Below are 13,895 nucleotides of genomic sequence, written 5' to 3'. Positions count from 1 at the left end.
AATAAAAAAATAGTAAATTAATTAATTTTAACTATTCCAACTTACATCTTACAAATAACATGTTTTTAGATTTATTATTCCATGTCCTAGAAATTAGGAAAGTTCCTCAAAAAATATACATCCAGTCTGGCAGTAACTAGAATCATAAGTGATTGGGAAATTTTACATAGTTTACCATGATTATGTGTTTTTTTGTTGTTGATCTTTCAGTGAGAAGGTGAAAATTCACCAACTGGTGTATATTTTGTTGAAAAAGTAATTTATTTTGATTGCTTCCTGGACTGGATATGCTAGGGATTAAAAAAAATAGATAATTTTTTAGCTTTTTGCTGTCTTAAATCCACACATGAAAATTAAGTTGAAGAAATGACATAATTAGTTGTTTGAAGCTTAAATGTCACCTTTGAGTATGTGGTTTTAATTTGGAGCCCAAATCAGCTAATGATTGAATTATTCTGCATTTCCTTTTGTTTCTGTAATCATGGCTGCATCACAAGTTTAAAACATATAACAAGAAAAAATGTCATAAATGAGAGCTATTTAAGATTTACTATCTAAATGTGTTTCTTATTCATTAGTTCAGTAACTAGTAGCTGACCATAGGTAAAACAGATGGCTTGAAGGAAAAGAAGAAAAATAAAAGATAACTTTACTCTGAAGAAAGAATATGCTTATGTAATGGTCATTCCAATATTTCTGGTTAAATTATGGACAGGTTTCAAGTCAAGTAATTTTTGCCTCATGAATCTTGCTGAAATATGTGAATCAACTTACAATAAATAATTTGTTCATTTGACATACGTTGGATCTGGAGGGAAAAGTAATTAATTTAAATATAATAAATTCAACTAAGTCAATAATCAGGCATATGAATATATTTATATGGGGTAAAATAACATTTTTTAATCAATGATTTCAAGATGCTTTAAAGATAAAATTTTTACTCAGTGATCACACTTTGAAAAACTAATCTTATAAGCCAAATGGAAAGAGAACCCATGTGTGGCATATTCAAGTTAAGCTACACACTACAGAAAGAACGTCTTTGAACATAAAAAACAACACTGAGAATGATATAATTTTGTAATAAAATTGAGATCATGTATCCCAAGTAAATATAGTTTCATAATAATAAGTATATAATTATATGTATCATAAATTTATATAGTTACTCTCAACTATAGCACAGTCTATATTTGATATACCATTTCATCAATACCTTTCCTTCCATACTAACCCCCATTGTCCTCTGTCCATAATTTTTTTCTTCCTTTTATAATATTATAACCCAATGCATAGTTATCTTTTTACTTTTCTGCTACAATTTTCAAGTGATGTCTTCCATTCTGTAGATTTTGTTTTTTCTTGTAAGCTGACGATCTAAATTTAGTCCCTCCCCAGGCATCCTTCAAAGTCCGGTTCACATATGGGCTCCACTGTGAATGTTTCAATGATGTTTCTGGCTCAAACCTAACTCTCTTTTTCTCAGAAGTCTTATTGCCTTTAAATCATCTTATTCTTAATATACAGCACTTCTTAAGTTTTTAATTTACATTGGAAATGCGTTATTTCCTCTGACTAAACTTTGTGCTTCCTGAGGGCAATTCCTTAAATAAAGCAGATACTTTGGAAATAGGTATTGAATATTCATAAAGTTTCTATCAGTTCAGTTCAGTCGCTCAGTCGTGTCCAACTCTTAGCATGCCAGGCCTCCCTGTTCATCACCAACTCCTGGAGCTTACTTAAACTCATGTTCATTGAGTTGGTGATGCCATCCAATCAACTTATCCTCTGTCGTCCCCTTCTCCCGCCTTCAATCTTTCTCAGCTGGGAAAGCTTCTATAAGCATTATTTCCTCATATTTTCTTTAGCTATTGTAAGAAGTTTATCTTTTGGTTTCCTCTGCCCAGGTTTTGAAAAGTACTTACTCTTCTCACTCAGAGTGATTATGGAAACTCACTATACATTTTCAGACTAAACTGGTTTTGCTCTGCTATTATGTGACCTTACATACATCATTTATCCTCGTCATGTCTCAGCCTTTTATTGTAAAATATTAAAGACTCAACCCCTCAACCCTTCTGAGTTGCTGTGAGAATTACCCAGTGCAACACACCTTGCGTGAGCATATTCTGAAGGTAGGTTTTTATTTGGAGACTCTGGCAGCTCTCATTATTCCAGTTTTACCCAGTGCTGTTCTGAGCCTTGAAGTGCCTGAGAGTGGCCGAGGGCCCTGGCCACATGTTCGACATCTGAATGTCCTCATCTCTACTTATTTGGCTGGCACCTTCATGAAAATAAAAACCCTTTCTGGTTTTTGCTTTTCTCATGGACTGGGTGTTTGGGCATGATCTCCCTACTGGCTGACTTCAAGTCGAGGAGAACTTTTTTGGCAACTGATGTGAAATAAATTCTGGTCGGACATGTTTAGGGCCTCAAGTCACAGATCTGTGTTTATTTTTATTGAGAAAGAGCAGAGCAGGGGGATGTGGCCCCATGGCCTTTATTTGAGTAACACACAATAGCAGAGTTCCAAGTCCAAAAGTTTCTCCAGAGAGAAAGTGGTTTCACATATTTTAACCAAAGACTATGTGACTGTTAGTTTTCATTCTGGGCAACTAAAAGTTGCTCTTCTATATATGTCACACAAATATAAGGCAGAGAATAGATTTCTTCTTCAAGAAAATGCAACATTTGCTACTCATAAAAATATCCCAACCACGTCCCAGTTTAAATAATCAGATTAGTTTTGCCTTTCTCTAAAAACCATTGACTCTACCCCTCCCCCACCACGTACCATTCTTAACACTTGTGTTAACACTTAGCACTTGTCTTTTCAATGATATTTTGAGAAATGATAGTACTGAATATAGGTTCCTTTAGTGAACTTCCCACACCATTTTCCCTCATGTATCTTCATGGACTAACTTTGATACCTCTGATTAATACTGGAGATTCCCTTCTTTGTCATAAGAAATGAATCCTCTTACATTAGCTTTCCTAAGGCCCTGTCCATGCACTGAAATTCTTTATTTTCCTGGAAGGAAAGGATCACATTTGTATGGCAAACATCGTCTGTGAAGTAGCCACTATGGTAGGGACTTTATATTGTCTTCCTTAATCTTCACAACTATACTTAGAGGTAGATAACATTACACTCATCTTAAGGATGAGAAAATTATGTCTCCAAAACACTCACAGTAAAACTGCTAGAGAGTGGCACAGTCGATATTTATATTCAGGGCAGGCTGATTGCAGTTTCCATGTTATTTCCACTATACAACTAAAAATGAATAAATCAATACATAAATAAATATAACTACACACACCAAACATACATATATACACAGCATACTCATTGCTGATGGTTCACAACACCCAAAATTATCTTTAGCACTAGACGAAACCAATTAATCATTTCGGTTATAAGTAGGTGAATAGGTACTATCAGAAGAGTACATTTGTCACATTGTAAACAGTTGTTTTAGAATGTTATAGGTACAGATGCATACACAGAAATATTACCATATCTCCCATATACACAAGAAGACTTGGTGAGCTAGAATAACTCTTTCCCCAAATCAGTCTGTTGATTTAATCTCATCCTTTCATAACAAGGTCCCTGGTGGCTCAGTGAATAAAGAATCTGCCTGCAATGCAGGAGACCCAGGTTTGATCCCTGGGTGGGGAAGATCCCCTGGAGAAGGAAATGGCAACCCACTCCAGTATCCTAGCCTGGAAAATTCCATGGACAGAGGAGACTGGTGGTCTACAGTCTATGGGTAGCAAAATACTGGACAGGACTGACTAACACTTTCACTTTGTATTCATAGCAACAGATGACCCTGATCCAGCAGCCTCTGTCAATACAAGGGTATGCTGACAGATGCTAAAATAGACATAGGTATTTCAGCTGGAAGGGGGTTGAGCAACCATTTGGAATGAAGGTGGGGTGACATGTAGTTATCACTTGAAAAAGAAGATAAAGACCCAGATTGCAGATGTGGGGCCCTGCTTCAGAGCAGAACTAGCAGCCAACCTGGTCTGAGGCTCAGATGCTGAGGGACTGATCCATGGTACCTGGTAAGCCCTAAACACAGTAGGTATAGTTTCTGCAGTTTGTAGCAGAACTGAGCCTAGAAATGGGTTAAATGCTCAAAACTTCAAAGATTAGAAGAGTCAAAGAGACAGGGAGCTACCCAAGTTATCCCAACTCTTTTCTTTCCTCTCTGTGTCTTAGTCTTCTTCTTTAAGCTTTCTGGAGCATGATTACTCTTCAGCAGACCATGGTAATGTGTGTCGGGAAAAAATGAAATTAAACTAGTGCTTCAGGAATTCTTTCATAATGTAATCTGAACTAGTCCTTATTAATGAGGCCAAAGTATTTCCCATCCAAGTGAAGTCCTGCAATTATTTAAATGTGTAAGTGAAACCATTCTTTATACCTTCATTCACAGTCCATTTAAGTCAGAAACTGAATTTACTTGGTTTACTAACTGGGCATTAAGCACCATTTGAACAGTTAAAGAACTATCAACAGTTGCAATGGCCCGTAATAAATATATATACAATTATTTCTATATAGATTGTCATTTATAGTTGAAAATGACATTGCAAATAGTTACTAATTGCCTACCTGTCACTACACAGCTAGTATTTCAGTGTATATCTGCATAGGGATTTTCCTTGTATAGAGCACTCACATTCTCTTATTTATTTATTAATATAAACCATTATTATTAACAATAATATTAATATGATTTATTATTAAGGGAATAAAATTAAAAGTTGTTGAATAACCCAAGATGGATAAAACCAGAAAGCAAGAGACTGAAGCGCTCAGCATACTGTGTACCTGCACATCACATATAAGCATGACTTCTTTCATAGCACCTGTTCAAAATCCTATGTTCCCTGTTATATTTAAATATTGGTCACTTATATGAAATACAAAGCCTGTTTATAAGGAAGAATAGCTATTTATCTAAACTCATTTGTTGCTGAATCTTTTCTTTCAGTAGTTTCTTCATCCCATTCATTGGGGTATTTCAATTACTTGGAATATTCAAATTAGTTATATTTGAAAATATTATAGAACTTCACAGCAAAGAACATGAAAATAATATTCTCCAAGAAAAATTTTACTTCTTAGTTATAATGTAATAATGTATTTAATTTAAAATGCATCATAGGGTACACATACGTTGTTAGATATTTTTTAAATTCTCAATATATTAAGTCAGCAGTTTAAGTACAGTTGACCCTTGAACAGGAAAAGGTTCAGCTGTGTGTGTCCCCTTGTATGTGGATATTTTCAATAATTATATTGGAAATATTTTTTAAGATTTGCAACAATTTGTAAAAAACTTGCATATGAACCATGTAGCCTAGAAATGCTGAAAAAGAAATAAGAATAAATTTGTTATGTCATGAAAGCATAAATTATATGTATGGTTGTGGTGCTTCACATACTAAGTTCTGTTAGACTCTTGAGAACCGCATGGACTGTAGCCTGCCAGGTTCCTCTGTCCACGGAATTCTCCAGGCAAGGATACTGGAGTGGGTAGCCATTGCCTTCTCCAAGGGATATTCCCAACCCAGGGATCAAATCTGCATCCCCCACATTTGCAGGTGGATTCCTTACCACTGAGTCACTAAGGAAGCCGAAAACATATGTACATATAGATGTAACATACAAAATATGTGTTAATAGACTGCTTATGTTACTGGTAAGGCTTCTGATCAATAGTAGGCTATTTGTAGTTACATTTGAGGAGAGTCAAAAGTTATATGGGGATTTTTGACTACACAGGGGTCAGTGCTTTTAATCCCTGTATTGTTCTCAAGTCAACTATATATTCTTAGAGGTTAGGAAAAAGACTAGAAAACTTTAACAATATAATTTCATATTTTGGAGGCTTGTTTTGTTTGATTTTCACCAGAATGATGTAAAACTCATGAAAATTAATTGGCTGTGTCATTTTGGAAGAGAAGGAAATAAGATTTTATTGATCATTAGTTTCAAATTACTTTGCTCTGAAAATACTCCTTAAAGGATTGCTCAGAATTAATATGGGTAAAGAGTAGTAATGTCTGAATAGATTTTCCTAATGCAGCCTCTCCCTAAGTCTCAATAAGCATCCATAAGTTCAGTTCAGTTCAGTTCAGTTCAGTTCAGCCGCTCAGTCATGTCTGGCTCTTTGCGATCCCAAGAACCGCAGCACGCCAGGCCTCCCTGTACATCACCAACTCCCAGAGTCCACCCAAACCCATGTCCATTGAGTCGGTGATGCCATCCAACCATCTCATCCTCTGTTGTCCCCTTCTCCTCCTGCCCTCAATCTTTTCCAGCATCAGGGTCTTTTCAAATGAATCAGCTCTTTGCATCAGGTGGCCAAAATACTGGAGTTTCAGCTTCAAAATCGGTCCTACAAATGAACACCCAGGACTGATCTCCTTTAGGATGGACCGGTTGGATCTCCTTTCAGTCCAAGGGACTCTCAAGAGTCTTGACTAGATGGACCTTTGTGGACAAAGTAACGTCTCTGTTTTTTAATATGCTATCTAGGTTGGTCATAACATTCCTTCCAAGGAGTAAGCGTCTTTTAATTTCATGGCTGCAATCACCATCTGCAGTGATTTTAGAGCCCCCCCCAAAACAAAATCTTACACTGTCTCCACTGTTTCCCCACCTATTTCCCATGAAGTGATGGGACCCGATGCCATGATCTTAGTTTTCTGAATGTTGAGCTTTAAGCCAACTTTTTCACTCTCCTCTTTCACTTTCATCAAGAGGCTCTTTAGCTCTTCTTTGCTTTCTGCCATAAGGGTGGTGTCATCTGCATATCTGAGGTTATTGATATTTCTCCTGGCAGTCTTGATTCCAGCTTGTGCTTCCTCTAGCCCAACGTTTCTCATGATGTATTCTGCATATAAGTATCCACAAAGGTCCATAAAAAGGTGAAAATTTCACAAAAACTTCAAAAGTTACAATGAACCTATTGCTAAAAAGTTAGGAAAATATCACCCTATCTACAAAACCTACATAGTCAAGTGAAATAGTACAGTTAGCAATCATGCATATGTTGCTAAAACAAGGAATCATATTGGCCTGAAAAAGCGAAAGACTATAATTTCTTTCTCCATCATTATCTGTCTTTGAAGCAGAGATGCTTTCCATCCATGCCCTGAGAAAACTTTGCTGTGTGGGTTGTTGTTTAGTTACTAAGTTGTGTCAACTCTCTGTAACCCCATGGACTGCAGCCTGCCAGGCTTCCCTGTCCTTCATTATCTCCTAGAGTTTGCTCAAATTCATGTCTATTGAGTTGCTGATGCCATCCAATCATCTCATCCTCTGTTCCCTCTTCACTCTTGTCCTCAATCTTCCCCAGATCAGGGTCATTTCCAGTGTTTGATTCATCAAATAAAGTAGCCAAAGTATTGGACCTTTAGCATCAGTCCTTCTAATAAACATTCAGGGTTGACTGGTTTGATCTCCTTGCTGTCCAAAGGACTCTCAAGAGTCTTCTCCAGTACCACAATTCAAAAGCTTTAATTCTTTGGTGCTCAGTCTTATTCATGATCCAGCTCTCATATCTGTACATGACTACCGAAAAAGCCAAGGCTTTGATTATATGGACCTTTGTTGGCAAAGTGATATTTCTGCTTTTTAAAACACTGTCTATGTTTGCCATTGCTTTTTTTCCAAGAAGCAAGTGCTATGGACTAAGTATTTGTGCTTTCCCTAAATTCATAGGTTATAACCTAGTTTGGTGGTATTAGGAAGTGGGACCTTTGGGAAATCATTAGGTCATGAAGATGGAGCCATTGTAAGGGGATTAGTGGCCTTATAGGAAGAGATGTGAGAAAGATGATCTCTCTCTGACCATGTGACAAAAGACAGTGAGATGGCCAGGAAGAGGACTTTCACCAGAATCCAACCATGTTGGGACTCTAATCTTGGGCTTCCAGTCTCCAGAATTGTGCAAAATAAATGTTTGTTGTTTATGCTATCCAGTCTATGGTGTTTTTATAGCAGCCCAAGTTCACTGCTTTGGCCACCTGATATGCAGAGCTGACTCATTAGAAAAGACCCTGATGCTGGGAGAGTGAAGGCTGGAGGAGAAGGGGACAGCAGAGGATGAGATGATTGGATGACATTACCAACTCAATGGACATGAGTTTGAGCAAACTCCAGGAGATGGTGAAGAACAGGCAAGTCAGGTTCGCTGCATTCCATGGAATTGCCAAGAGTCAGACACGACTGAGCAACTGAACAACAACAAATTCACTAAGACAATGTGTTTTTATTTTAATGTGCAGATTACTGGTTCTCTTTTTCTACCTTTAAAATTTCTCCTACCATTCATACACTGAAATACTCAGAAAGCAAAAGGTTAGGAAATATGAAAATGCTAACTGGATTTCTCCAGTTTATCTTTGAGACATATAGCCACAAAATGTAACTTTATGAATGGGGGCAGTGACAGGAGAATGGTTGTTAGTGGGACATGCTGATAATTGTAGGTTATTTGAACTTAATTGGCCTATTGTCAGTGAGTCATATAATGAATGCTGGAGATAATCTTAACTCAATGTGGAAGAGACGTGCTTACAATTTGTTGTACAGAAATGAATTGAGATTAGAACCTTAGTGATACTTGGGATATAAACTTAGTGACACTAAGAATAAGTGATATGGAGCAAGTCATAAATATCAACTACTAGAAAAATACTGAGTATGCTTATATTTCTTTCAATTCAGAACAGTAGAAAACATTAGACTACTAACTGACATTCAAATAGTAAGCAAGAATATGTGACTCCTGTCAACCAGGAGAACAAAATGTCATATCATATCATACTGAATTGTAAAAAACAAAGCCATACCATCACTTTAGGTACAACATGAGATGGGTAACATAGAAGATAATAATTAAATCAAAACTAATAAAAATAAAAGCTGTGGAAAATAAAGAAAAAATTGAATTAGTATGTAGAAATGTAGAAAAGTGAATGTGTTAGTTGCTCTGCCGTGTCCAATTCTTTGCAACCCTATGGACTAATTCTCCAGGATACTGGAGTGTGTTGCCATTTCCTGCTCCAGGGAATCTTCCTGACCCAGGGACTGAACCCCAGTTTTCTGCATTGCACGCAGATTGTTTACCTTCTGAGCCACCAGGGAAGCCAGAGGGAAGACTTTAAAAGTTCTCCCAGGAGAGGAGGAGAGGGTGAGATGTATGGAAAGAGTAACATGGAAACTCACATTTCCATATGTAAAATAGAAAAATAGATAGCCAACGGGAATTTGCTGTATGGCTCAGGAAACTCAAACAGGGGCTCTGTATCAACCTTAGAGGGATGGGATGGGAGGGAGATGGGAGGGAGGTTCAAAAGGGAGGGGATATATGTATGCCTATGGGTAATTCATGTTGAGGTTTGACAGAAAACAACATTCCATAAAGCAATTATCTTTCAGTAATAATAATAATAATAAAAAGAATTGAAGCTAGGTACCCCTCAGGGGGGAAAAAAAAGTTCTTCCAAAATAATAAAGAAATAAAAAATTATGAGAGGATTTAATGAAAAAAAGATGACACAACTATGGAAAACTGGTATTTTAGAGAGAAACTAGGGGAAAAATACAACAGAAGCAAAATAAAGAATTAAAAAAAAAGAGAGGAGAAACATTAAAGTTTGAATTAGAAGTTTAAACACTTGTAAACATTCAAGCATGAAATATAGGTCATCTCTAGTAAACAAAATTAAGTCTGCCTTGAGACTTCTCCATCACATCAATGAACAAGATGAGACTATGCAGTAATAGTCTATGAATGTCTTAGAGGAAACATTTATTATTAAAATATGAATGGAATTTAAAATTTATATCTATATGTGAATAAAATAGTCATTCCCAGATATGTATGGGAAGATAAATTTAGCATCCATTTTCATTCTTAAAAATTATTTAAAGACTTATTAGTGACTTATTCCTGGCAACTGAGAAATAAATCAAGATACAAAGTCAAAAAAGGAAAACATAATATTGGATAATATGTTCAAATGTTAAAACTATAAACATTGAAATTAGTGTTGCAACCAATATGTGTTGAAAAATAATTTGTGTTAGTATGACCAAATACAAAATATAATGCACAAGTCAGATATAGATGTCAGAAAGAAAATATAATGCAAAATATAATTGGGGCAGATCTAGGATAAATTATTTATTTTCTTCATAGGATCACAGTCCTACTCTGATTTTCTGAAAATGTTACTTCATATATTTTGTCTGGTTTTTTGTTTACTGTGAGAAATTAAATTTGGACCTTGTTACTCTAAGTCAGAAATCAGAAGCTGATATCAATTAAATTTTAGTTGAATAGAGATTATAACTATTTGTAAATTTAAGGAAGCAACTATTAGAATAAAAATGGAAGACAGAATTTCCAATCTCCTCAAAGAAATAAAATTTTATATTCTTATTCTCAAAGAAATTTTAAAAAAATTCAACAAAATTAGAAATAATCATGAAATGCAAACAACAAAATAAGTAGACAAAAGCAGCAATCACAATAAGTGTGGAATGGATGAATTATTTTGACAAGACAAAATTCTTAAGCTGGGTTTAAAAAAATCCAACTACATGCCGTTTACATTATTCGTGTGTGCTGTCTCTTCAGTCATGTCCAACTCTTTGTGACCATATGAACTGTAGCCCTCCAGTCTCCTATGTCCATGGGATTCTCCAGGCTCCTAGGCCCATGGGATTCTCCAGGCAAGAAAACTGGAATGGACTGCTGTGCCCTCCAGGGGATCTTCCCAATCCAGGATCGAACCAGTGTCTATTATATAGTCTCCTGCATTGGCAGGCAGGTTCTTTACCACTAGTGCCACTTGGGAAGCCCATAACATTAGAGATATAATTAAAATGTTAATTAAAAAATTTGGAACTAAATGCTGAGGGACATCATTCTTGGTTTCGCTACTTTGAAAGTATAGCTTAATGTTATTTAAAAAACAAACATTACATTGAACAAAACTCAAGGTAGAACAAATAATATTATTGGAGAAAATACAAAGCAAATGAAACAGTTCTCATAATAAATTAAATAAGACTCTCTATAAAATAAATGAAAATGTATTAAATTAAGAAATATTAAACTTATAGGAGGAATATGAAACACATTAATTATCAAAATAAGTGGAAGTGGATAAAACTCAAAACATCTCTGGTTGGCACTATTAAAAAGCCATGTATGTACTAACTATACCTACTGAAAATATGTCATGGTAATTATAGGGCATAAAAAGAATATTGGGTAAAGATATACCAGGCAAACTGTAAGTTCTGGATGTCAATATTAATGTCAGCAATATAGAATTTTTGAAAAAAGCCAGAACAATAATGATGATTTTGTGTTGAGAAAAGATAATCAGTGTTGTATTGCTGATTATGAGTGTCAGTTTTATATATGCATATATTATATGTATATAATATAACTTCACATTCAATGATATCACATAGGTAATTTGAAATTGGCCATGGCAGTAGTATTTAACACTTAGAATTTGGTAAATGTTGCAAATCAGCTCTTATCTTCCCGCCCCTCCCCACCCCTAGAGACCTGGTCGTTAAACATTTGCTAGCAAACCACTGAACATAATCCAAAATGAATATGTAACAGTCATGACTTTGTAGGACCCAACAGCATAGCTTAGAAATGTAGGGCACAAACCTATTAGAAATTCAAAGACAAAATGACAGAAGCTCAATATTTGTGGGAGAGATTAATACATTCCTGTCAGCCTTTGATGACTCAAATAAGCACACACCAAAAAATGCAATAAAATAGGTGATTTGGATTATATCAAGATCATTAATAAGATTACTTGAAATGTGGGTTGCAGCCACCAAAGAGTATATTTTATTTTGTTGTACACATGAAAGTCTTTAAAAGCATACTATGTCAGGCAGAAAATCTCAATAATTGCCAAAACATTCAAATAATGAGGTGCACAGCCCTGGGTTTCAGTAGTTTGTAGTAGTTAACAAAAAGTTAACTAACATGACTGTACAATAAAATTTCCTCTCTCCCTTTAACAAACCATATGTTCTAAAGAACTAAGGTGGATTTGGAATCAGTTATATAATTGAACATAATTCAAAGTATGGCCTTTGCATTAAAAACATTAGAATTTATGAATTCATGACATCTTCTGAATGAAACAGAAATTTAGTGAAAACAAGAAGAAAGGAAAATAATACATTGCATAAACCAACAAATTGTCTAATTTCTATAGTATAAGTTTCTAAGTTACTAAGAAGATAAATAGGTCATTCTTTATAGAGTGAATAAGTCACACAAAATCAAAATACATAAAGCACAATATTTAACTTTGAACAACTTTGTTGTAAAAATAAGAATAAAAATTCTATATATGATGTAATGGATGTTTCCAAATAATGGGCCTCTTTAGTGTGAAAACACTATGGAAAATGATCTCCTAAAAATATGGAGATTTTAGAAACTGTTAACAACAACTAATATATTTGAGCGCTTATCTAGCACGAGACAGTGTTCTAAAGACCTTTAAATATATTACAATATTTCATTCTTGGATAGAACTATATGATAAGTAGGGTAGTTCACACATAAGGAAAGTGAGACATTGAGAACATAAGTAATTTAACCAAGGTTAAACAGCTGGTAAATGGCAAACCTGCAATTAGAAGAGATGTGGCTCCAGAGTTCCTATTCCTTACCACCACACTGCACTACCTCTCAGAAGATTTTATATAAAACTAATAAAAAATAGAAACCAAACCAACTGCACAGAAAACAAAGTGAAACTGTCATGGGTTAACTTTAAAATCAGAAAAATTTCACAAATGATTTTTTTTTCTAACTTTCAAGACATTACTATTATGTGATTGAAAATTAAACTAGCAACCAGAGAAAAACAGCACTATGGTGGGGGAAGGAAAGCAAGGAAGGAGGAGACAGGGAAGAAGGAAAGAAGGAAGGAAGGAAGGGAGGAGGGAAGGCAAGATTTCCACTCAAAATAGCTAAATTTAGTGGCTATAGACTTTGTTCCTGAAACACAGGGGGCAAAGTTGATAAAAATGATGGAAATGTATAAGAAATACATTCATGATACAACAGGGAAATAATTTTACTAGAATAAAGGACGGATGTAACCAAACTCAGAATTTTTCTGCAATGTTTATGTTTTATAAGTATATGTTTATAATCATATAACTATCATGAATAACCTTTCAGGGTAGAAAACATTCATTTAACTCTGGAATTGTTTAGCCACAGATGATTAATTTTCTGTTGAAATAACTGAATGTATAATATGTTTCTTCTTCTTCTTTTTTTTTTTTCAGGTTTCCTGTTCGCAAAGCTCTCATTATTACCTTCTGTGTCCATTTTTCTCAGAGATAGGCTGTGTGCTTTGCTGATCATAGCAAACCCCTCTTCCAATGACACAAGAGATCACTTTACTCATGAATATCACCAGATGGTCAACACCAAAATAAGATTGATTATATTTTCACCTGAAGATGGAGAAGCTCTATACAGTTAGCAAAAATAAGACGTGGAGCAGACTGTTGGCTAGATCATCAGCAACTTATTGTGAAATTCAGGATTAAATTGAAGAAAGTAGGGCAAACTACTCAACCATTCAGTTGAGTAGTATCAAATCTCATGATACAGCATTTGATACAGCAGAGGTGACGAATAGATGCAAGGGATTAGATTTGGTAGACAGAGTGCCTGAAAAACTGTGGACAGAGATTTGTAACATTGTACAGGAGGTAGTGATCAAAATCTTCCCGAAGAAAGAGAAATGCAAGAATGCGAAGTGGTTGTCTGAGAAGGCCTTAC

Source organism: Muntiacus reevesi, chromosome 3 (genome assembly GCF_963930625.1).
Source record: "Muntiacus reevesi chromosome 3, mMunRee1.1, whole genome shotgun sequence".
NCBI lineage: Eukaryota > Metazoa > Chordata > Mammalia > Artiodactyla > Cervidae > Muntiacus > Muntiacus reevesi.
The sequence above is the reverse complement of the archived record's forward strand: the minus strand, read 5'-3'. Positions refer to the sequence as shown.